General features: G+C 40.4%; 2 non-coding genes across 2 annotated transcripts; both read right to left on the bottom strand.

Annotated features, from left to right (window-relative positions):
* Positions 1-22,511: 22,511 nt before the first annotated feature.
* Positions 22,512-22,618, bottom strand: LOC118151012 (U6 spliceosomal RNA). Its single transcript, XR_004739151.1, has one exon. It is a non-coding gene; the product is annotated as a U6 spliceosomal RNA (small nuclear RNA).
* Positions 22,619-23,441: 823 nt separating this feature from the next.
* Positions 23,442-23,548, bottom strand: LOC118151016 (U6 spliceosomal RNA). Its single transcript, XR_004739155.1, has one exon. It is a non-coding gene; the product is annotated as a U6 spliceosomal RNA (small nuclear RNA).
* Positions 23,549-25,594: the final 2,046 nt, after the last annotated feature.

The following is a 25,594-nucleotide window of genomic DNA, read 5'->3' as shown; positions in this document are numbered from 1 at the left end:
CAAGTAACGTAAGGGACCTCTTCAAGGAGAACTACAAACCACTGCTCAACGAAATCAGAGAGGACACAAACAGATGGAGAAACATTCCATGTTCATGGTTAGGAAGAATTAATATCGTGAAAATGGCTATACTGCCCAAAGTAATTTACAGAGTCAACGCTATCCCCATCAAGCTACCATTGACTTTCTTCACAGAACTGGAAAAAACCACCATGAACTTCATATGGAACCAAAAGAGAGCCCGCATAGCCAAGTCAATTCTAAGCAAAAAGAACACAGCAGGGGGCATCACACTACCGGATTTCAAACTATACTACAAGGCTACAGTAATCAAAACAGCATGGTACTGGTACCAAAACAGAGATATAGACCAATGGAACAAAACAGAGGCACCGGAGGCAACACAACATACATACAACTATACAATCCTTGATAAACCTGACAAAAACAAGCAATGGGGCAAGGATTCCATGTTTAACAAATGGGGTTGGGAAAACTGGCTAGCCATGTGCAGAAAGCAGAAACTGGACCCCTTCCTGACACCTTACACTAAAATTAACTCCAGATGGATTAAAGACTTAAACATAAGACCTGGCACCATAAAAACCCTAGAAGGAAATCTAGGCAAAACTATCCAGGACATAGGAGTAGGCAAGGACTTCATGAACAAAACACCAAGAGCATTGGCAACAAAAGCCAAAATAGACAAATGGGACCTAATCAAACTCCACAGCTTCTGCCTGGCAAAAGAAACAGTCACTAGAGTGGATCGGCAACCAACAGAATGGGAAAAAATTTTCGCAGTCTACCCATCTGACAAAGGGCTGATATCCAGAATGTACAAACAACTCAAGCAGATTTACAGGAAAAAAACAAGCAAGCCCATTCAAAAGTGGGCAAAGGATATGAACAGATACTTTACGAAAGAAGACATATATGAGGCCAACAATCATATGAAAAAATGCTCATCGTCACTGGTCATCAGAGAGATGCAAATCAAAACCACATTGAGATACCATCTCACGCCAGTTAGAATGGCGATCATTAAAAAATCTGGAGACAACAGATGCTGGAGAGGATGTGGAGAAAAAGGAACACTTTTACACTGTTGGTGGGAGTGTAAATTAGTTCAACCATTGTGGAAGACAGTGTGGCGATTCCTCAAGGCCTTAGAAATAGAAATTCCATTTGACCCAGCAATCCCATTACTGGGTATATATCCAAAAGACTATAAATCGTTCTACTATAAGGACACATGTACACGAATGTTCATTGCAGCACTGTTTACAATAGCAAAGACCTGGAATCAACCCAAATGCCCATTGATGATAGACTGGATTGGAAAAATGTGGCACATATACACCATGGAATATTATGCAGCAATCAGAAATGATGAGTTCGTGTCGTTTGTAGGGACATGGATGAATCTGGAAAACATCATCCTCAGCAAACTGACACAAGAACAGAAAATGAAACACCGCATATTCTCACTCATAGGTGGGTGATGAAAAATGAGAACACATGGACACAGAAAGGGGAGTACTAAACACTGGGGTCTATTGGGGGGAAAAGGGGAGGGCCAGTGGGAGGGGGAGGTGGAGAGGGATAGCCTGGGGAGAAATGCCAAATGTGGGTGAAGGGGAGAAGAAAAGCAAAGCACACTGCCATGTGTGTACCTACGCAACTGTCTTGCATGCTCTGCTCATGTACCCCAAAACCTATAATCCAATAAAAAATAAAAAAAAATAAAAAAAAAAAGAAAGGTGGAAGCCAATTTGTCTCTATTTGCAGATGACATGATATTATATCTAGAAGACCCAATCATCTCAGCCCAAAAACTCCTGAAACTGATAAGCAACTTCAGCAAAGTCTCAAAATATAACATCAATGTGCAAAATTCATAAGCATTCCTTGACACCAATAACAGACTTATAGAGAGCCAAATCAAGAATGAACTGCCATTCACAATTGCTACAAAAACAATAAAATACCTAGAAATACAACTCACAAAGAACGTAAGGGACCTCTTCAAAGAAAACTACAAACCACTGCTCAACTAAATAAGAGATGACACAAACAGATGGAGAAACATTTCATGTTCATACTTAGGAAGAATCAATATCGTGAAAATGGCTATACTGCCCAAAGTAATTTACAGAATCAACACTATCCCCAACAAGCAACCACTGACTTTCTTAACAGAACTGGAAAAAACAACCATGTCAATGGAACAGAACAGAGGCATCAGAGGCAACACAACATAGCTACAACCATACAATGTTTGATAAACCTGACAAAAACAAGCAATGGGAAAAGGATTCCCTGTTCAACAAATGGTGCTGGGAAAACTGGCTAGCCATGTGTAGAAAGCAGAAACTGGACCCCTTCCTGACACCTTACACCAAAATTAACTCCAGATGGGTTAAAGACTTAAACATAAGACCCGGCACCATAAAAACCCTAGAAGGAAATCGAGGCAAAACCATCCAGGACATAGGAGTAGGCAAGGACTTCATGAACAAAACACCAAAAGCATTGGCAACAAGAGCCAAAATAGACAAATGGGACCTAATGAAACTCCACAGCTTCTGCACGGCAAAAGAAACAGTCTCTAGTGTGAATCGGCAACCAACAGAATGGGAAAAAACTTTTGCAGTTTACCCATCTGACAAAGGGCTGATATCCAGAATTTACAATGAACTCAAACAGATTTACAGGAAAAAAACAAACAAGCCCATTCAAAAGTGGGCAAAGGTTATGAACAGACACTTTATGAAAGAAGACATATATGAGGCCAACAATCATATGAATAAATGCTCATCGTCACTGGTCATCAGAGAGATGCAAATCAAAACCACATTGAGATACCATCTCACGCCAGTTAGAATGGCGATCATTAAAAAATCTGGAGACAACAGATGCTGGAGAGAATGTGGAGAAAAAGGAACACTTTTACACTGTTGGTGGGAGTGTAAATTAGTCCAAACATTGTGGAAGATGGTGTGGCGATTCCTCAAGGCCTTAGAAATAGAAATCCCATTTGACCCAGCAATCCTATTTCTGGGTATCTATCCATAGGACTATAAATTGTTCTACTATAAGGACACATGCACACGAATGTTCATTGCAGCACTGTTTACAATAGCAAAGACCTGGAACCAACCCAAATGCCCATCAATGATAGATTGGACTGGAAAAATGTGGCACATATACACCATGAAATACTATGCAGCAATAAAAAACAATGAATTTGTGTCCTTTGTAAGGACATGGATGAAACTGGAGAACATCATTCTCAGCAAACTGACACAAGAACAGAAAATGAAATACCATATGTTATCACTCATAGGTGGGTGAGGAAAAATAAGAACATATAGACACAGGAAAGGGAGTACTACACGTCAAGTTCTATTAAGGGAAATGAGGAGGGACATCAGAAAGGGGGGAGCTATGCAGGGATAGCCTGGGGAGATATACAAAATTTGGATGAGAGGCAGAAAGGCAGCAAAACACACTGCCATGTGTGTACCTCTGCAACTATTTTGCACGTTCTGCACATGTACCTCCAAACCTAAAATGCAATAAAAAAGAGAAAAAAGGAACACGTTTCGTCTAGGAGCTTCGTTTGGTTATTCCAGAGTGAATAAAAGGACTTGGTGTATTGAGAAATATCTGGTTCTAAAACCAAAACGGAGCTACCTAACAGAATGGTCTTCAATGTGTGCATTCAACTTACACAGTTAACGAATGTGTGTTTGCAGCAGTTTGTAAACCCTTTCTGTAAACAACCAGAAAACAGGTATTTCCAGCCAAATCCAAGATTTAAGAAATAGCTGTGAAACTGTGTCTAAAACAAAGAACAAAGGTATCTTTCAAACTGCTCTGCTGTATGTTTGTTCAACTAAGAGAGTTGAATCTATGTTTAGATTCACAGAGTTAGAAACACGTTTCATCTACAAGCTGCGTTTGAATATTCTAGAGTGAATGAGAGTACACGGTGTATGGAGAAATATCTGGTTCTAAAACCAAAACGGAGCTACCTAACAAAATGGTCTTCAATGTGTGCATTCAACTTACAGAGTCAAACTGATTTGTGTTTGCAACAGTTTGTGAACTCTTTCTGTAAAGAATCAGAAAATGGATATTTCAAGCCAAATCCAAATATTTAAGATATAGCTGTGAAACTGCGTCTAAAACAAACGTATCTTCCAAACTGCTCTGCTGTATTTGCATTCTACTAAGAGAGTTGAATCTATGTTTAGATTCAGAGAGTTAGAAACACGTTTTGTCTTGAAGCTGTGTTTAGATATTCCAGAGTGAACGAGAGTGCACGCTGTATTGAGAAATATCTGGTTCTAAAACCAAACAAAGCTACCTAACAGAATGGTCTTCAATGTATGCATTTACAGAGTTAAACTGATGTGTGTTTGCAGCAGTTTGTAAACCCTTTCTGTAAAGAATCAGAAAACGGATATTTTCAGCCATATCCAAGCATTGAAGAAATAGCTGTAAAACTGCGTATAAACCACAGAACACACCTATCTTGAAAACTACTCCGCTGTCTCTTTGTTCCCCTAAGAGAGTTGAATCTATGCTTATATTCAGAGAGTGAGAAACAGGTTTCGTCAAGGATCTGCATTTAAATATTACAGAGTGAAAGAAAGTACATGGTGTATTGAGAAATACCCAGCTCTAAAACCAAAACGGAGCCACCTAACACAATGGTCTTCAACTTGTGCATTCATGTTACAGGGTTAATCTAATGTGTTTGCAGTAGTTTGTTAACCTTTTCTGTAAAGAATTAGAAAACAAATATTTTTAGCCAAATCCAAGCATTTAAGAAATAGCTGTGAAACTGCGTCTAAAACAGAAAAAAAACGTATCTTTAAACTGCTCCGCTGTAGGTTCGTTCAACTAAAAGAGTTGAATCTGTTTAGATTGAGCGAGTTAGAAACACGTTTTGTCTAGGAGCTGCTTTTGGATATTCCAGAGTGAAAAGGAGTACACGCTGTATTGAGAAATATTTGGTTCTAAAATGACAAGGGAGCTATGTAACAGAATGGTCTTCAATGTGTGCATTCAACTTACAGAGTTAAACTGATGTGTGTTTGCAGCAGTTTGTAAACCCTTTCTGTAAAGAATCAGAAAACAGATATTTCCAACCAAATCCAAGCATTTAAGAACTAGCTGCAAAACTGCATCTAATACTCAGAACAAACGTATTTTTCAAACTGGTCTGCTGTATGTTTATTCAACTAAGAGAGTTGAATCTATGTTTAGATTCAAAGATTTTGAAACACTTTTCTTCTAGAAGCTGTGTTTGGATATTCCAGAGTGTATGGGAGTACACGCTGTATTAAAATATCTGGTTCGAAAACGAAAATGGAGCTAACTAACAGAATGGTCTTCATTGCGTGCATTCACCCTAGTGGTAAAACTGATGTGTTTGTGCAGCAGTTTGTAATCCCTCTTTGTAAGGAATCAGAAAACGGATATTTCCAGCAAAATAGAAGCAGTTAAAAAATAGCTGTGAAACTGCATCTAAAACAAAAAACAAATGTATCTTTCAAACTACTATGCTGTATGTTCGTTCAACTAAGATGGTAGAGTTAGAAACACCTTTCATCTAAAAGCTGCTTTTTTATATTCAAGAGTGAGTGGTAGTACACGCTGTATTGAGAAATATCTGGGTCTTAAAACAAACGGAGCTACCTAACAGAATGGTACTTAATGAGTGAATTCAACTTACAATGTTAAAATAATGTGTGTTTGCAGCAGTTTGTAAATTATTTCTGTAAAGAATCAGAAAACGCATATTTCCAGTTAAATCCAAGCATTTAAAATATAGCCATGAAACTGCATCTAAAACCCTGAAAAAACGTATCTTTAAAACTGCTCTGCTGTATGTTCATTCAACTAGGAGAGTTGAAGCTATGTTTTGATTCTGAGAGACAGAAACACATTTCGCCTAGAAGCTGCGTTTGATATTCCAAAGTGAATGGTTGTACATGCTGTATTGAGTAATATCTGGTTCTAAAACGAAAACAAAACTACCTAACAGAATGGTCTTCTATGTGTACATTCAACTTACAGAGTTAAACTGATGTGTGTTTGCAGCCGTTTGCAAACCCTTTCTGTAAAGAATCAGAAAACGGATATTTCTAGCCAAATACAAGCATTTAAGAAATAGCTGTAAATCTGCGTCTAAAACCCAGATCAAACGTATTTTTCAAACTGCTCTTCTGTATGTTTGTTCAACTAGGAGAGATGAATCTATGTTTAGATTCAGAGTTAGAAACACGTTTCGTCTAGGAGCTGCGTTTTGATATTCTAGAGTGAATGAAAGTACACGCTGTATTGAGAAATATCTTGTTGTTAAACGAAAACGAAGCTACCAGCAAAATGGTCTTCAATGTGTGCATTCAACTTACAGAGTTAAACTTATGACTTTTTGGAGCAGTTTGTAAACACTTTCTGTAAAGAATCAGAAAACGAATATTTCCTAACAAATGCAAGATTTAAAAAGTAGCTGTGAAACAGCGTCTAAAACACAGAACAACCATATCTTTCAAACTGCTTGTCTGTATTTTCATCCAACTAAGAGAGCTGAATCTATGTTTAGATTCAGACTTAGAAACACGTTCTGTCTAGGCGCTGCGTTTTGACATTCCAGAGTGAATGGGAGTACAGGCTGTATTGAGAAATATCTGGTTCCAAAACAAAAACAAAGCTACCTAACAGAATAGTCTTCAATGTGTGCATTCAACTTACTGAATTAAACTGACGTTTGTTTACAGCCATTTGTAAACCCGTTCTGTAAAAATCCGAAAATGAATTTTTCCAGCCAAATCCAAGCATTTAAGAAAAAGCTGTGAAACTGCATCTAAAACCCTAATCAAACGTATCTTTCAAACGGCTCTGCTGTATGTTCGTTCAACTAAGAAATGTGGTGTTCGCGCCAAAGGCTCGAGACAGTTGACTCGTCCCAGTTTGGCTGCTGGACCTGTACTGCATTTCCTCACCTCGAGGGCTGTTGAGTGAGACAGGGCCGTAAGCTGACTCACTAAAAGCAACAACAGAATGCAAAGCAAAGGCCTGCAGTTTATGAGGACATTGTGCTGTCTGCTTCCATGTCCCCCTTCAGTCTCTGTGTAAGCAATAAACTTGCTGCAATTGAAATGTCTAAGAAGAGCAGAGACCTCTGCCCATATTTTCCCTGGAGCCAAGCCTTTGTTCTAGCTCCTGATGCAAAACAGGTTTAACCAGCCACCTTAAGGGCGCCATTGTATCTTTAGAATGTAAAATCATTGAAATGTAAACTACTACCATTAGCCCCCTTAAACTGCTTCCTGAGCAGGATATCAAGCCCCGGATATCTATTTTATGGAGTTTTTGTTTCCTTTCTGTTTTCCCCTTTGTTTCTTTCTGCTGAGATGACATAAATGTAAACAAGACAAAAGGTATAAAAGCTGTAACCCACAAAAATAAATTTGCTTTTCAAAAAACCAGCTCTTGGATTTATTTATTTTTTGAAGGGTTTTTCGTGTCTCAATCTCCTTCAGCTCAGCTCTGATCTTAGTAATTTCTTGTCTTCTGCTGGGTTTTGAGTTTTTTTGATCTTGCTCCTCTAGCTCTTTCAATTTTGACGATAGGGTGTCAATTTTGGATCTCTCCATTCTCCTCATATGGGCACTTATTGCTATATACTTTCCTCTAGAGACTGCTTTAAATGTGTCCCAGAGGTTCTGGCACGTTGTGTCTTCATTCTCATTGGTTTCAAAGAACTTCTTTATTTCTGCCTTCATTTCATTGTTTACCCAGTCAACATTCAAGAGCCAGTTGTTCAGTTTCCATGAAGCTGTGCGGTTCTGGGTCGGTTTCGGAATTCTGAGTTCTAACTTGATTGCACTATGGTCTGAGAGGCTGTTTGTTATGATTTCAGTTGTTTTGCATTTGTTGAGCAGTGCTTTACTTCCAATTATGTGGTCAATTTTAGAGTAGGTGTGATGTGGTGCTGAGAAGAATGTGTATTCTGTGGATTTGGGGTGGAGAGTTCTGTAAATGTCCACCAGGTTTGCTTGTTCCAGGTCTGAGTTCAAGCCCTGGGTATCCTTGTTGATTTTCTGTCTGGTTGATCTGTCTAGTATTGACAGTGGAGTGTTAAAGTCTCCCACTATTATTGTGTGGGAGTCTAAGTCTTTCTGTAAGTCATTAAGAACTTGCCTTATGTATCTGGGTGCTCCTGTGTTGGGTCCATATATGTTTAGGATCGTTAGCTCTTCTTGTTGTATCGATCCTTTTACCATTATGTAATGGCCTTCTTTGTCTCTTTTGATCTTTGTTGCTTTAAAGTCTATTTTATCGGAGATGAGAATTGCAACTCCTGCTTTTTTTTGCTTTCCATTAGCTTGGTAAATCTTCCTCCATCCCTTTATTTTGAGCCTTTGTGTATCCTTGCATGTGAGATGGGTTTCCTGGATACAGCACACTGATGGGTTTTGGATTTTTATCCAATTTGCCAGTCTGTGTCTTTTGATTGGTGCATTTAGTCCATTTACATTTAGGGTTAATATTGTTATGTGTGAATTTGATACTGCCATTTTGATTCTAAGTGGCTGTTTTGCCTGTTAGTTGTTGTAGATTCTTCATTATGTTGAAGCTCTTTAGCATTCAGTGTGATTTTGGAATGGCTGGTACTGGTTGATCCTTTCTATGTGTAGTGCCTCTTTTAGGAGCTCTTGTAAAGCAGGCCTGGTGGTGACAAAATCTCTGAGTACTTGCTTGTTCGCAAAGGATTTTATTTTTCCTTCACTTCTGAAGCTCAGTTTGGCTGGATATGAAATTCTGGGTTGAAAGTTCTTTTCAACAAAATAGACAGACCACTAGCCAGATTGATTAAAAATAAAAGAGAGAACAACCAAATAGATGCAATAAAAAATGATAAAGGGGAAATCACCACAGATTCCACAGAAATTCAAACCATCATCAGAGAATATTACAAACAACTCTATGCACATAAACTAGTAAACCTGGAAGAAATGGATAAATTCCTGGACTCCTGTGTCCTCCCAAGCCTAAACCAGGAGGAAGCTGAAACTATGAATAGACCAATAACAAGGTCTGAAGTCGAGGCAGCAATTAAGAGCCTACCTCACAAAAAAAGCCCAGGTCCAGATGGGTTCACAGCCGAATTCTACCAGACACACAAGGAGGAGCTGGTACCATTCTTTCTAAAACTATTTCAAACAATCCAAAAAGAGGGAATCCTTCCCAAAATCATTTTATGAGACCAACATCATCCTGATACCAAAACCCGGTAGAGACCCAACGAGAAAAGAAAACTTCAGGCCAATATCCATGATGAACATAGATGCAAAAATCTTCAATAAAATATTGGCAAGCCGATTGCAACAGCAAATCAAAAAACTTATTCATCATGATCAAGTAGGATTCATCCCAGGGATGCAAGGCTGGTTCAACATACGCAAGTCTATCAACGTAATTCACCACATAAACAGAACCAAAAACAAAAACCACATGATTATCTCAATTGACGCAGAGAAGGCATTTGACAAAATTCAACAGCCCTTTATGCTAAAAACCCTCAATAAACTCGGTATCGATGGAACGTATCTCAAAGTAATAAAAGCTATTTATGACAAACCAACAGCCAATATCATACTGAATGGGCAAAAACTGGAAGCATTCCCTTTGAAATCTGGCACTAGACAAGGATGCCCTCTCTCACCACTCCTATTCAATATAGTACTGGAAGTTCTAGCCAGAGCAATCAGGCAAGAAAAAGAAATAAAGGGTATTCAAATAGGAAAGGCGGAAGCCAAATTGTCTCTATTTGCAGACGACATGATAGTATACCTAGAAGACCCCATCGCCTCAGCCCAAAAACTCCTGAAACTGATAAACAACTTCAGCAAAGTCCCAGGATATAAAATCAATGTGCAAAAATCACAAGCATTTGTCTACACCAAGAACAGACTTAAAGAAAGCCAAATCAAGAGTGAACTGCCATTCGCAATTGCTACAAAAAGAATAAAATACCTTGGAATACAACTCACAAGGAACGTAAGGGACCTCTTCAAGGAGAACTACAAACCACTGCTCAACGAAATCAGAGAGGACACAAACAGATGGAGAAACATTCCATGTTCATTGTTAGGAAGAATTAATATCGTGAAAATGGCTATACTGCCCAAAGTAATTTACAGAATCAACGCTATCCCCATCAAGCTACCATTGACTTTCTTCACAGAACTGGAAAAAACCACCATGAACTTCATATGGAAGCAAAAGAGGGCCCGCATAGCCAAGTCAATTCTAAGCAAAAAGAACACAGCAGGGGGCATCACACTACCGGATTTCAAACTATACTACAAGGCTACAGTAATCAAAACAGCATGGTACTGGTACCAAAACAGAGATATAGACCAATGGAACAAAACAGAGGCACCGGAGGCAACACAACATACATACAACTATACAATCTTTGATAAACCTGACAAAAACAAGCAATGGGGCAAGGATTCCATGTTTAACAAATGGTGTTGGGAAAACTGGCTAGCCATGTGCAGAAAGCAGAAACTGGACCCCTTCCTGACACCTTACACTAAAATTAACTCCAGATGGATTAAAGACTTAAACATAAGACCTGGCACCATAAAAACCCTAGAAGGAAATCTAGGCAAAACTATCCAGGACATAGGAGTAGGCAAGGACTTTATGAACAAAACACCAAGAGCATTGGCAACAAAAGCCAAAATAGACAAATGGGACCTAATGAAACTCCACAGCTTCTGCACGGCAAAAGAAACGGTCACTAGAGTGGATCGGCAACCAACAGAATGGGAAAAAATTTTTGCAGTTTACCCATCTGACAAAGGGCTGATATCCAGAATTTACAAAGAACTCAAACGGATTTACAGGAAAAAAACAAACAAGCCCATTCAAAAGTGGGCAAAGGATATGAACAGACACTTTACGAAAGAAGACATATATGAGGCCAACAATCATATGAAAAAATGCTCATCGTCACTGGTCATCAGAGAGATGCAAATCAAAACCACATTGAGATACCATCTCACGCCAGTTAGAATGGCGATCATTAAAAAATCTGGAGACAACAGATGCTGGAGAGGATGTGGAGAAAAAGGAACACTTTTACACTGTTGGTGGGAGTGTAAATTAGTTCAACCATTGTGGAAGACAGTGTGGCGATTCCTCAAGGCCTTAGAAATAGAAATTCCATTTGACCCAGCAATCCCATTACTGGGTATATATCCAAAAGACTATAAATCGTTCTACTATAAGGACACATGTACACGAATGTTCATTGCAGCACTGTTTACAATAGCAAAGACCTGGAATCAACCCAAATGCCCATTGATGATAGACTGGATTGGAAAAATGTGGCACATATACACCATGGAATATTATGCAGCAATCAGAAATGATGAGTTCGTGTCGTTTGTAGGGACATGGATGAATCTGGAAAACATCATCCTCAGCAAACTGACACAAGAACAGAAAATGAAACACCGCATATTCTCACTCATAGGTGGGTGATGAAAAATGAGAACACATGGACACAGAAAGGGGAGTACTAAACACTGGGGTCTATTGGGGGGAAAAGGGGAGGGCCAGTGGGAGGGGGAGGTGGGGAGGGATAGCCTGGGGAGAAATGCCAAATGTGGGTGAAGGGGAGAAGAAAAGCAAAGCACACTGCCATGTGTGTACCTACGCAACTGTCTTGCATGCTCTGCTCATGTACCCCAAAACCTATAATCCAATAAAAAATTAAAAAAATAAATAAATAAATAAATTTGCTGCGTTTTGGCCATAATCTTCACGCAGCCCTCCAGACTCTACTTTTCTATATTCTTTCTTTTCCGCGCACTCTCTCTCTCAGGTTGAACGAGACATCTACGTTGGCGGTCTCGGGGACTCCCGCGGGTCGGTAGTCCCCCGGCAGACGTGCCGGACCCCGAAATCTGGCGCCTTGGAGCAGGGACCTGAGTACGAGAGGTGAATCTGGCACCTGGGAACAGGGACCTGAGTATGAGAGGTACAGTGACGCACCCCAAACCAAAGGAGACAAGGTAAAGCCGCGGTTCTTGTAGTTCTGGACTCAAAATTCATCTGGAGTAAAATGGGGCAGTCTGAGTCCAAAAATAAGTTAATGTTCACGAAGTTATTACATCAAATGTTAAGAAATAGAGGTGTTGACGTAAAAAAGAAACATGTTTCTAAGTTTTTAGAGATTGTTTATGTATTGTGTCCGTGGGTCCCTGAGGAGGGATCATTAGATGAATCGACGTGGAGTAAAATAGGAACTAAGATTGAGGAATATGCCGCTGCTCATCAATTTTCCCTGCAGGCAGAATTGCTTCTCTCGGTCTGGCCTCACCTGCGCCAGGCTATCTGCCTGCCTCACTGCTCCCCTGGTGTTTCTCTTGCTTCTAGTTCCTCTTCTTTTTCTTGCAAATCTAACCCTGATGGTGGAGGGGGCGGCGGTAATTTACCACCTTGCAATCCTCTAAACGAGCCCGATTCCGCTCTCAGAGTCGGACCTGAAGCCAGAAATGGGGGAGCTCCGGACGAAAAGATCGAAGCCGGAGCAGAAATCAGCGCTTCAGAGAGTGCGCAGGTCTGCCCCCTCACCTATCTGGGTGCCTGAGCGACACGTCAAGCATGCCCTGAAGAAGACAGTCCTCTCTAAGGCCAGTGACCATCCCTCTTCCTTCACTGACATCTCCTCGTCAGCCGAGCCCTCAGATGACTTCACTGAACTCCCTTCCCCTGAGAATCCGATGTCTACGCCTACGGAAGACGACATCCCGCCGTGTCCATCGCCAGCGGCACCAGCTGACACCTCCTCAAAAGGTTCCAGTCCTGACCTGGACCCAGATGCGACACCTAGTGGCTGATGCGTCACACATTGTTCGTCAGCAAGGACATTCTCTTAATCTGGTTACTCTATTTTTAGCCATGCTAGCCATTTTTTCTTGTGATTCTACGTCGGCAATTATAGCCATTGTGTCTGTGATAACTTCTACAGCTACAGCTGCTGTTAGTCTTTCAAAATCCATTAATACTGCTGTATATGCAAATCATTTAGCCAAAAATGTTTCTATTGCTATGGGATCTCAAATGTCTATTGATGACAAGTTAGAAGCTAAACTGCATCATTTAAAGTTAGACAGTAAAATAGGCGTTAGCTAACATTTGAGGTGTTTGTACAAAAAAGAGGCACACAGAATGTCAGTCCTAGCAGAGGTGGTGGGCTCAAGCTGAAGAAATGTGGGTGCATGTGCTCCTCAGTGACATATAATCTAATATCACTTGCAAGGCCATTAGCCTCTAAAGATAATATTGACTATGATGCTGGACCTGAAGGGATGGCTGGTTAGTCAATGACGGGTAAGATCCTCAGGGGAGGACAACCTAAGACAGGCACAGCCGCAGTAAGGCCAGCATACACCGGGGATGTGCCCAGCCGGCAATCCCTCCTGAGGCTTTTGAGCGTTACCCCACAATGCTGTCCATCTAGCTTGTCTTCCTAGTGAAGGTGACAGCTGCCACTGACTACTGCTTGGACATGAAATTCCTGTGTGGTCTGTTTCAATGTACTACACCCTACATATTAATAATAGTAATGCTTAATGTTGTGCCTGCCATATGTCTTCCATCTTGTGTCCTCCACCCTCCGAGAGATGCAACTGAAGCTGTTTACACTTCATTTGCAAAGTAAAAAAACGGGAGATGTGGTGTTTGCGCCAAAGGCTCGAGACAGTTGACTCGTCCCAGTTTGGCTGCTGGACCTGTACTGCATTTCCTCACCTCGAGGGCTGTTGAGTGAGACAGGGCCGTAAGCTGACTCACTAAAAGCAACAACAGAATGCAAAGCAAAGGCCTGCAGTTTATGAGGACATTGTGCTGTCTGCTTCCATGTCCCCCTTCAGTCTCTGTGTAAGCAATAAACTTGCTGCAATTGAAATGTCTAAGAAGAGCAGAGACCTCTGCCCATATTTTCCCTGGAGCCAAGCCTTTGTTCTAGCTCCTGATGCAAAACAGGTTTAACCAGCCACCTTAAGGGCGCCATTGTATCTTTAGAATGTAAAATCATTGAAATGTAAACTACTACCATTAGCCCCCTTAAACTGCTTCCTGAGCAGGATATCAAGCCCCGGATATCTATTTTATGGAGTTTTTGTTTCCTTTCTGTTTTCCCCTTTGTTTCTTTCTGCTGAGATGACGTAAATGTAAACAAGACAAAAGGTATAAAAGCTGTAACCCACAAAAATAAATTTGCTGCGTTTTGGCCATAATCTTCACGCAGCCCTCCAGACTCTACTTTTCTATATTCTTTCTTTTCCGCGCACTCTCTCTCTCAGGTTGAACGAGACATCTACGTTGGCGGTCTCGGGGACTCCCGCGGGTCGGTAGTCCCCCGGCAGACGTGCCGGACCCCGACAAAGAAAACTAAATATATGTTTAGATTCAGAGATTTGAAAACACGTTTCATCTAGGAGCTTCGTTTGGATATTCCAGAATGAAAAAGATTACACGCTGTATTGAGAAACATCCGGTTCTAAAACAACAATGGAGCTACCTAACAGAAAGGTCTTCAATGTGTGCATTAAATTTACAGAGTTAAACTGATGTGTGTTTGCAGCTGTTTGTAAACCCTTGTTGTAAAGAATCAGAAATCGGATTTTTCCAGCCAAATACAAGCATTTAAGGAATAGCTTTACCAAATCAAGAACAAAATGCCATTCACAATCACTACAAAAAGAATAAAACACCTAAAAATACAACTCACAAGAAACGTAAAAAACCTCTTCAAGGAAAACTACAAACCACAGCTCAATAAAATAAGAGAGGACACTAACGGAGAAACATTCCATATTCATGGTTAGGAAGAATTAATATCGTGAAACTGGCTATACTGCCCAAAGTAATTTACAAAATCAACGCTATCTCCATCAAGCTAGCATTGACTTTCTTCACAGAACTAAAAAAACCACCATGAACTTCATATAGAACCAAAAGAGAGCCCAATAGCCAAGTAAATTCTAAGCAAAAAGAACACAGTGGGGGGCATCACACTACTGGATTTCAAACTATACTACAAAGTTACAGTAATCAAAACAGCATGGTACTGGTACCAAAACAGAGATATAGACCAATGCAACAGAACAGACGCATCACAGGCAACACAACATATCTACAACCATACAATCTTTGATAAACGTGACAAAAACAAGCAATAGGGAAAGAATTCCGTTTAATAAATGGGGGTGGGAAAAGTGGCTAGCCATGTGCAGAAAGAAGAAACTGGACCCCTTCCTGACACCTTACACTAAAATTAACTCCAGATGGATTAGAGACTTAAATATAAAACCTGGCACCATAAAAACTCTAGAAGGAAATCTAGGCAAAACCATTCAGGACATAGGAGCAGGCAAGGACTTCATGAACAAAACACCAAAAGCATTGGCAACAAGAGCCAAAATGGACAAATGGGACCTAATGAAACTCCACAGCTTCTGCACGGAAAAAGAAACAGTCACTAGAGTGAATCAGCAACCAACAGAATGGGAAAAAATTTTTGCAGTTTACCCATCTGACAAAAAGCTGATATCCAGAATTTACAAAGAACTCAAACAGGTTTACAGAAAAATAACAAAGAAGCTCATTCAAAAATGGGCAAAGGATATGAACAGGCACTTTACAAAAGAAGACATACATGAGGCCAACAAACATATGAAAAAATTCTCATCATCACTGGTCATTAGAGAGATGCAAATCAAAACCACATTGAGATACCATCTCACGCCAGTTAGAAAGTTGATCATTAAAAAATCTGGAGACAACAGATGCTGGAGAAAATGTGGAAAAATAGGACCACTTTTAAACTGTTGGTTGAAGTGCAAATTACTTCAATCCTTGTGGAAGACAGTGTGGCGATTTTTTAAGGCCTTAAAAATAGAAATTTCACTTGAACCAGCAATCCCATTACTGGGTATATATCCATAGGACTATAAATCTTTCTACTATAAAGACACATGAACACGAATGTTCATTGCAGCACTGTTTACAATAGAAAAGACCTAGAACCAACCCAAATGCCCATCAATGATAGACTGGATTGGTAAAATGTGGAACATATCCAGCATGGAATATTATGCAGCAATGAAAAATGATGAGTTCGTGTCGTTTGTAGGCACCTGGATTAATCTGGAGAACATCATTCTCAACAAAGTGACACAAGAACAGAAAATGAAATACCACATATTCTCACTCATAGGCGGGTGATGAAAAATGAGAAAACATGGACACAGGGAAGAAAGTACTAAAAACTGGGTCTACTGGGAAGAATAGGGAAGGAGAGCAGAAGGGGAGGTGGAGAAGGATAGCCTGAAAAGAAATGCCAAATATGGGTGAAGAAGAGGAAGGCAGCAAAATATCCTGCCATGTGTGTACCTATAAAACTGTCTTGCATGTTTTGCACATGTACCCCAAAACCTAAAATGAAATTAAATAAAGAAAGAGCTGTGTAACTACGTCTAGAATCCAAATCAAACGTATCTTTCAAACTGCTCTGCTGTCTATTCATTCAACTAAGAGAGTTGAATCTATGTTTAGATTCGAAGAGTGGGAAACACGTTTCATCTAGGAGCTGCATTTAGATATTACAGAGTGAATGGGAGTACACGCTGTATTGAGAAATACCTGGTTCTAAAACCAAAACGGAGCTACCAAACAGAATGGTCTTCAATGTGTGAATTTAACTTACAAAGTTTAACTGATGGGTGTTTCCAGCAGTTTGTAAACCCTTTCTGTAAAGAATCAGAAAACGGATATTTCCATCCAAATCCAAGCATGTAAGAAGTAGCTGTGAAACTGTGTCTGAAACAGAGAACAAACGTATCTTTCAAACTGCTCTGCTATATGTTCGTTCAGCTAAGAAAGTTGAATCTATGTTTAGATTCAGAGAGTTAGAAACACTTTGGTCTAGCAGCTGTGTTTTGATATTCCAGAGTGAATGGGAGTACACACTCTATTGAGGAATATCTGGTTCTGAAACCAAAACGGAGCTACCTAACATAATAATAATAAATGTGTGCATTCAACTTACAGAGTTAAACTGATTTGTGTTTGCAGCCGTTTCTTAACCCTTTCTGTAAAGATTGAAAAAAGAATTTTTAAAGCTAAATCCAAGCATTTAAGAAATAGCTGTGAAACTGCGTCTAAAACACAGATGAAAAGTATCTTTCAAACTGCTCTGCTGTATGTTCGTTCAACTAAGAGAGTCAAATCTATGTTTAGATTCAGAGAGTTGGAAACACGTTTCATCTAGGAGCTTCATTTGGATATTCCAGAGTGAATGGGACTACAAGCTGTATTGAGAAATATCTGCTGCTAAAATGAAAACGGAGCTACCTAACTGAACGGTTCTCAACGTGTGCATTCAACTTACAAAATAAGCTGATGTGTGTTTGCAGCAGTTTGTAAACTCTTTCTGTAAAGAATCAGAAAACAGATATTTTTAGCCAAATCCAAGCATTTAAGAAATAGCTGTGAAACTGCGTCTAAAACGGAGAACAAACGTATCTTTCAAACTGCTCTGCTGCATGTTCATTCAACTAAGAGAGTTGAATCTATGTTTAGATTCAGAGTTAGAAACACGTTTTGTCTAGCAGCTGTGTTTTGATAATCCAGAGTGAATGGGAGTGCACGCTGTATCGAGAAATGTCTGGTTCTGAAACAAAAACAAAGCTACCTAACAGAACGGTATTAAATGTGTGCATTCAACTTACAGAGTTAACCTGATGTGTGTTTGCAGCAATCTGTAAACCCTTTGTGTAAAGAATTAAAAACCGGATTTTTAAAGCCAAATACAAGCATTTAAGAAATAGCTGTGAAACTGCCTCTAAAACACATAAAAAAATGTATTTTTTAAACTGCTCTGCTGTATGTTCATTCAACTAAGAGATTTGAATCTATGTTTAGATTTATAAAGTTAGAAACACGTTTCGTCTGGGAGCTGCATTTGGATATTCCAGAGTGAATGGGAGTACACGCTGTATTGAGAAATACTTGGTGCTAAAAAAAAAAAAAAACAGAGCTACCTAACAGAATGGTCTTCAAAGTGTGCTTCGAATTACAAAGTTAAACTGATGTGTGTTTGAATCAGTTTGTAAAGCCTTTCTGAAAAAAATCAGAAAATGGATATTTTTAGCCAAATCCAAGCGGTTAAAAAATAGCTGTGAAACTTCGTCTAAAACACCAAACAAATGTATGCTTCAAACTTTTCTGCTGTATGTTCGTTCAACTAAGAGAGTTGAATATATGTTTGGATTCAGAGAGTTAGAAACACGTTTTTTCTAGGAGCTGCGTTTGGATATTCCAGAGTGAATGAGACTACAAGCTGTATTGAGAAATATCTGCTGCTAAAATGAAAACGGAGCTACCTAACTGAATGGTCCTCAACGTGTGCATTCAACTTACAAAATAAGCTGATGTGTGTTTGCAGCAGTTTGTAAACTCTTTCTGTAAAGAATCAGAAAACGGATATTTTTAGCCAAATCCAAGCATTTAAGAAATAGCTGTGAAACTGCATCTAAAACAGAGAACAAACGTATCTTTCAAACTGCTCTGCTGCATGTTCATTTAACTAAGAGAGTTGAATCTGTGTTCAGATTCAGAGATAGAAACACGTTTCGTCTAGTAGCTGCGTTTTGATATTCCGGTGAATGGGATCACACGCTGTATTGAAAAATATCTAGTTCTAAACCAAAATGGACCTACGTAACACAATGGTCTTCAATGTGTGCATTCAACTTACAGAGTTAAACTGATGTGTGTTTGCAGCAGTTTTTAAACCCTTTCTGTAAAGAATGAGAAAACAAATATTTCCAGCCAAATCCAACCATTTAAGAAGTATCTGTGAAAGTGCATCTAAAACACAAAACAAACGCATCATTCAAACTGCTTTCCTATATGTTCATTCTACTGAAAGCGTTGAATCTATGTTTTGATTCGGAGAGTTAGAAACACGTTTTGTGTAACAGCTGCGTTTGGATATTTCAGAGCAAATGGGAGTACACACTGTATTGAGAAATATCTCTTTCTAAAATAAAAACAAAACTACCTAACAGAATGGTCTTCAAAGTGTGCATTCAACTTACAGAGTTAAACTGATGTGTGTTTGCAGGAGTTCTTAAACCCTTTCTGTAAAGAATCAGAAAACAGATATTTCAAGCCAAATCCAAGCATTTAAGAAATAGCTGTGAATCTGCATCTAAAACACAAAACAAACGTATCTTTCAAACTGCTCTGCTCTATGTTCATTCACCTAAGAGAGTTGAATCTGTGTTTAGATTCAGAGTTAGAAACACATTTCGTCCAGCAGCTGTGTTTTGATATTTCAGATCGAATGGGAGTACACGCTATATTGAGAAATATCTGTTTCTAAAACAAAAACAAAACTACCTAACAGAATGGTCTTCAATGTGTGCATTCAACCTACAGAGTTAAACTGATGTGTGTTTGCAGCAGTTTGTAAACTCTTTCTGTAAAGAATCCGAAAACGGATATTTCCAGCTAAATCCAAGCATTTGAGAAACAGCCATTAAACTTCTTCTAAAACCCATAACAAACGTATCTGTCAAACTGCTTTGCTGTATATTCATTCAACTAAGAGAGTTGAATCTATGTTTAGATTCAGAGACTTAGAAACATGGTTCATCTAGGAGCTTCATTTGGATATTTTAGAGTGAATGGTTGTACATGGTGTATTGAAAAATATCTGGTTTTAAAACGAAAACGGAGCTGCCTAACAGAATAGTCTTCAATTTGTGCATTCAGCTTACAGATTTAAACTTATGTGTGTTTGCAGTGGTTTGCAAACCTTTTCTGTAAAGAATCAGAAAACGAATTTTTTCAGCCAAATACAAGCATTTAAGGAATAGCTGTGCCGAATCAAGAAAGAACTGCCATTCACAGTCGCTACAAAAAGAATAAAATACCTAGGAATACAACTCACAAGAAACATAAAAAACCTCTTCGAGGAAAACTACAAACCACTGCTTTATGAAATAAGAGAAGACACAAACAGTGAGAAACATTCCGTGTTTATGGTTACGAAGAATCAATATCGTGAACCTGGCTATACTGCCCAAAGTAATTTACAGAATCAACACTATTCCCATGAAGCTACCATTGACTTTCTTCACAGAACTGGAAAAAACAACCATGAACTTCATATGGAACCAAAAGAGAGCCCGTATAGCCAAGTCAATTCTAAGCAAAAAGAACACAGTGGGGGGCATCACACTACCAAAGTTCAAACTATACTACAAGGCTACAGTAATCAAAACAGCATGGTTCTGGTATTAAAACAGAGATATAGACCAATGTAACAGAACAGAGGCATCGGAGGCAACACAATATATCTTCAACCATACAATCTTTGATAAACGTGACAAAAACAAGCAATAGGGAAAGGACACCTTGTTTAATAAATGGGGTTGGGAAAAGTGGCTAGCCATGTGCAGAAAGCAGAAACTGGACCCCTTCCTGACACCTTACACTAAAATTAACTCCAGATGGATTAAAGACTTAAACATAAGACCTGGCACCATAAAAACCCTAGAAGAAAATCTAGGCAAAACCATTCAGGACATAGGAGTAGGCAAGGACTTCATGAACAAAACACCAAAAGCATTGGCAACAAGAGCCAAAATAGACAAATGGGACTTAGTGAAACTCCACAGCTTCTGCATGGAAAAAGAAACGGTCACTAGAGTGAATCGGCAACCAACAGAATGGGAAAAAATTTTTGCAGTTTACCCATCTGACAAAGGGCTGATATCCGGAATTTACAAAGAACACAAACAGATTGACAGGAAAAAAACAAACAATCTCATTCAGAAATGGGCAAAGGATATGAACAGACACTTTACAAAAGAAGACATACATGAGGCCAGCAAACATATGAAAAAATTCTCATCATCACTGGTCATTAGAGAGATGCAAATTAATGTATTCAAAGTGCTTGGACGACAGGCTTACATAAGTCATTGTGCCCAGCTAGCCGATTTATTGCTAAAAAAGAAATCAGAGAGACTGGGCTGAGCACTGTGACTCATGCCAGGAATCCTAGCACTTTAGAAGGCCGAAGTGGGTGGGTCACCTGAGGTCACGAGTTCAAGGTCAGTCTGGGCATCCCGAGGATAACCCACTTCATTTAAAAAAAGAGAAAAAGAAAAAGAAAAGAAATAAAATCAGTGTGCATAATTGCAAAAACCAAGGTGACAGATCACTTCACCCTTTGCCCCAGCTTTCTTTATGACGTACTGTTTCCCTCTTGTCACCCAGGCAGGAGTGCAATGGTATAATCTTGGCTTATTGCAACATCTGCCTACTCTGTTCAAGCGATTGTCCTGCCGCAGCCTTCCAAATAGCTGGGGTTGGATGTGTCCACACAACCATGTTCAGCTAACTTTTATTTATTTATTTAATTTTATTTGTGAACCTCAAATCTATCTGGTTTGATTTCTACAAAATAGCCACAATGGCAAAAAAAAAAAAAATACGGAACGCTGCACACCTTTTCCTGTCAACCTTGTGCAGCAGTCACACCAGCCTTCTGTGTATCATCTAAATTTTAGTGTAGCTGCTGCCGGAGCGAGCACATGCCATGTCCGGCTCAGCTTTTTCATTTGTCTCTGTTTTAATGTTGTTTTTAGGTAGCTGGTTGAGCTCTGTCGTTCGCAGCCGGTCTTGAACACATGACCTCATGATCTGCTCGCTTCGGCCTTCCAAAGTGCTGAAATTATAGGCATGAGCCACCGAGCCCAACCTAAGTTTTGTTTTCGTTTTAAAGACGGTGTTTCACCATGTTGGTCGAGCCGATCTTGAACCCACAACCTCAGGTGATCCGCCCACCTTGGTCTTCAAAGTGCTTGGATCACAGGCTCACGTGAGCCACGGTGCCTGGCAGGCCGACTGTATTGTTTAAAAGAAATCAGGGAGACTGGGCCGGGTGCTGTGACTCACGGCAGCAATCCTAGCACTTTGGAAGGCTGGATTGGGCGGGTCACTTGAGGTCACAAGTTAGAGGTCAGCCTGGACGTCCCGATGAAAACCGGGCTCATTTAAGAAAAGAGAGAACGAAAAAGAAAAGAAATCAGACAGATCAGTGTGCACAATAGTAAAAAAACAAGGTGACAGATGACTCCACCGCCTGCCCCGCCTTTCTTTATGACTTACTGTTTCCCTTTTGTCACCCAGATTTAGTGCAAAGGTGTGATCTTGGCTTATTACAACATCTGCCTCCTTGGCTCAATTGATTGTCCTGCGGCAGCCTCCCAAATAGCTGGGGTTGCAGGTGTCCACACCACCACGTCCAAGTAACTTAATGTTTTTTTTTCTTTGTACCTCAAATCTATCTGTATTTGATTTCAACACAACAGCCACAATTTCTAACAAAATATACAGAATGCTGCACACCTTGGCAAGTCATCCTTGTGCGGTGGACACGCCAGCCTTCTGTGTATTGTCCCAATTTTAGTGTAGGTGCTGCAGGAGCGAGCAGATGCCATGCCCGAAACAGCTTTTTGATTTTTTTCTGTTTTTATGTTTTTTTTATAAGGAGTGGGTTGAGCTGTGTTGTTCGAGGCCAGTCTTGAATATGTGACCTCACAATCAGCTCACCTCAGCCTTCCAAAGTCCTGGGATTACAGGCGGGAGCCACCGAGCCCAACCTAAGTTCTGTTTTCATTTTAAAGATGGGGTTTCACCATGTTGGTCGGGCTGGTCTTGAACCCACAACCTTGGATGATCCGCTGGCCTCTGTCTTCAAAACACTTGGATGACAGGCTCACATGAGCCACTGTGCTCAGCCGGCCAAATTTATTGTTATAAAAGAAATCAAAGAGACTTGGCCAGGCGCTGTGACTGACGCCAGCAATCCTAGCACTTTGGGAGGTAGAGGTGGGTGGGTCGCCTGAGGTCACGAGTTCGAGGTCAGCCTGCGCATCCCAGTGAAAACCCACCTCAGTTAAAAAAGAGAAAATAAAAAAGAAAAGCAATCAAACAAATCAGTTTGTACAATTATAATAAAACGAGGTCCCAGATGACTCCACCCCCCACCGCGCCTTTCTTTGTGACATACTGTTTCCCTCTTGTCACCCAGTCTGGAGTGCAATGGTGCGATCTTGGCTTATTGCAACATCTGCCTCCTCGTTTCAAGCGATTGTCCTGCCGCAGCCTCTCAAGTAGCTGGGGTTGGAGGTGTCCACACCACCACGTCCAGCTAACTTTCTGTTTCTTTTTTGTTTTGTTTTGTTTTTCTTTTTTGTACCTCAAATCTATCTGTATTTGATTTCTACAAAACAGCCACAATGGCAAAAAAGAAAAAAAATACAGAACGCTGCACACCTTTGCGTGTCATCCTTGCATGGCAACCATGCCAGACTTCTGCGTATCGTCCCAATTTTAGTGTAGGTGCTGCCGGAGTGAGCACATGCCATGCCCGGCTAAGTTATTTTATTTTCTTTGCTTTTATGTTTTTTAAAGGGAGCAGGTTGCGCTGTGTCGTTCAAGGCCAGTCTCGAACCTGTGATCTCACAATCCACTGGCCTCAGCCTTCCAAAGTGCTGGGATTACAGGCGTGAGCCACCAAGCCCCACCTAAGTTTTGTTTTCATTTTAAAGACGGGTTTTCACCATGTTGGTCAGGCTGGTCTCGAACCTGCAACCTCAGGTGATCCACCCGCCTTGGTCTTCAAAGAGCTTGGATGACAGGTTCACATGAGCCCCCATGCCCGGCTGACCGACTTTATGGTTAAAAAAGAAATCAGAGAGACTGGGCCGGGTGCTGTGACCCACGCCAGCAATTCCACCACTTTGGGAGGCCAAGGTTGGCGGGTCACCTGAGGTCATGGGTTTGAGGTCAGCCTGGGCATCCTAATGAAAACCCACCTCCTTTAAAAAAGAGAAAAAGAAAAAGAGAAAAAATCAGACAGATCAGTGTGTACAATTTGTAAAATATGAGGTGCCACCTGACTCTACCCCCCAGCACCACCTTTTTTATGATGTAGTGTTTCCCTCTTGTCACCCAGGCTTTTGTGTAATGGTGGCATCTTGGCTTATGGCAACATGTGCCTCTTCGGTTCAAGCGACTGTCCTGCCGCAGCCCCCCAACTACCTGGTGTTGCAGGTGTTCACACCACGATGTCCAGCCTAATTTTATTTTTCCTCAAATCTCTCAGTATTTGATTTTTACCAAACAGCAACAAAAGCAAAAAAAAAGAAACTATGGAATGCTGCACACCTTTGTGTGTCATCCTTGAAAAGTGGCCTCACCTGACTTTTGTGTATCATCCCAATTTTAGTGTAGGTGCTGCCAAAGCGAGCACGTGCCATGCCCGGCTCTGCTTTTCTATTTTTTTTCTGTATTTATTTATTTTTTTATATAGAGTGGGTTGCTCTGTGTTGTTCAAGACCAGTCTTGAACCTGTGACCTCACGATCTGCTCTCCTTGGCTTTCCAAAGTGCTAGGATTTACAGGCGTGAGCTGCCGAACCCAACCTAAGTTTCGTTTTTATTTTAAAGATGGGGTATCACCATGTTAGTCGAGCCAGTGTCAAACCCACAACCCAGGGTGATCCAACCACCTTGGTTTTCAAAGTGCTTAGATGACAGACTCACATGAGCCACAGAGCCCAGCCGGCTAATTTTATTGTTAGAAAAGCAAACAGAAAATGGGCCGGGCAATGTGAACCACACCAGCAATCCTAGCACTTTGGGAGGCTGAGGTGGGTGGGTCATCTGAGTTAACAAGTTTGAGGTCAGCCTGGGCATCCCCGAGAAAACCCACCTCATTTAATAAAAGAGAAAAAGAAAAAGAAAAGAAATCAGACAGATCAGTGTGTACAATTGTAAAAAACGAGGTGCCAGATGACTCCACCTCCTGCCCCGCCTTTCTTTATGACATAGTGTTTCCCTCTTGTCACCCAGACTGGAGTGCAACACTGCAATCTTGGCTTATTGCAACATCTTCCTCTTCGCTTTAAGTGATTATCCTGCCACAGCCTCCCAAGTAGCTGAGGTTGCAGTTGTCCACACCGTCTCATCCAGCTAAATTTCTGTTTTTTGTTTTTTGTTGTTTTTTTTTTTGTACCTTAAATCTGTTTCTATTTGATTTTGACAAAACAGCCACAGCGGCAAAAAAAAAAAAAAAAAAAAAAAAAAAAACACGGAATGCTGCACACCTTTGCATGTCATCCTTGCATGGCAGCCATGCCGGCCTTCTGTGTATTGTCCCAATTTTAGTGTAGGTGTTGCCGAAACTGGCCCATACCATGCCCGGCTCAGCTTTTCTACTTTTTTCTGTTTTTATGTTTTCTATTGGGAGTGGGTCGCACTTTGTCATTCAAGGCCAGTCTTGGACCTTTGACATCACATTCCACTCGCCTCGGCCTTCCAAAGTGCTGGCATTACAGGCGTGAGCTGCCGAGTACAACGTGCTGGGATTACAGGCGTGAGCTGCCGAGTACAACGTAAGTTTT

Source organism: Callithrix jacchus, chromosome 10 (genome assembly GCF_049354715.1).
Source record: "Callithrix jacchus isolate 240 chromosome 10, calJac240_pri, whole genome shotgun sequence".
Taxonomy (NCBI): Eukaryota; Metazoa; Chordata; class Mammalia; order Primates; family Cebidae; genus Callithrix; species Callithrix jacchus.
This window is presented reverse-complemented; position numbering and strand designations above follow the sequence as displayed.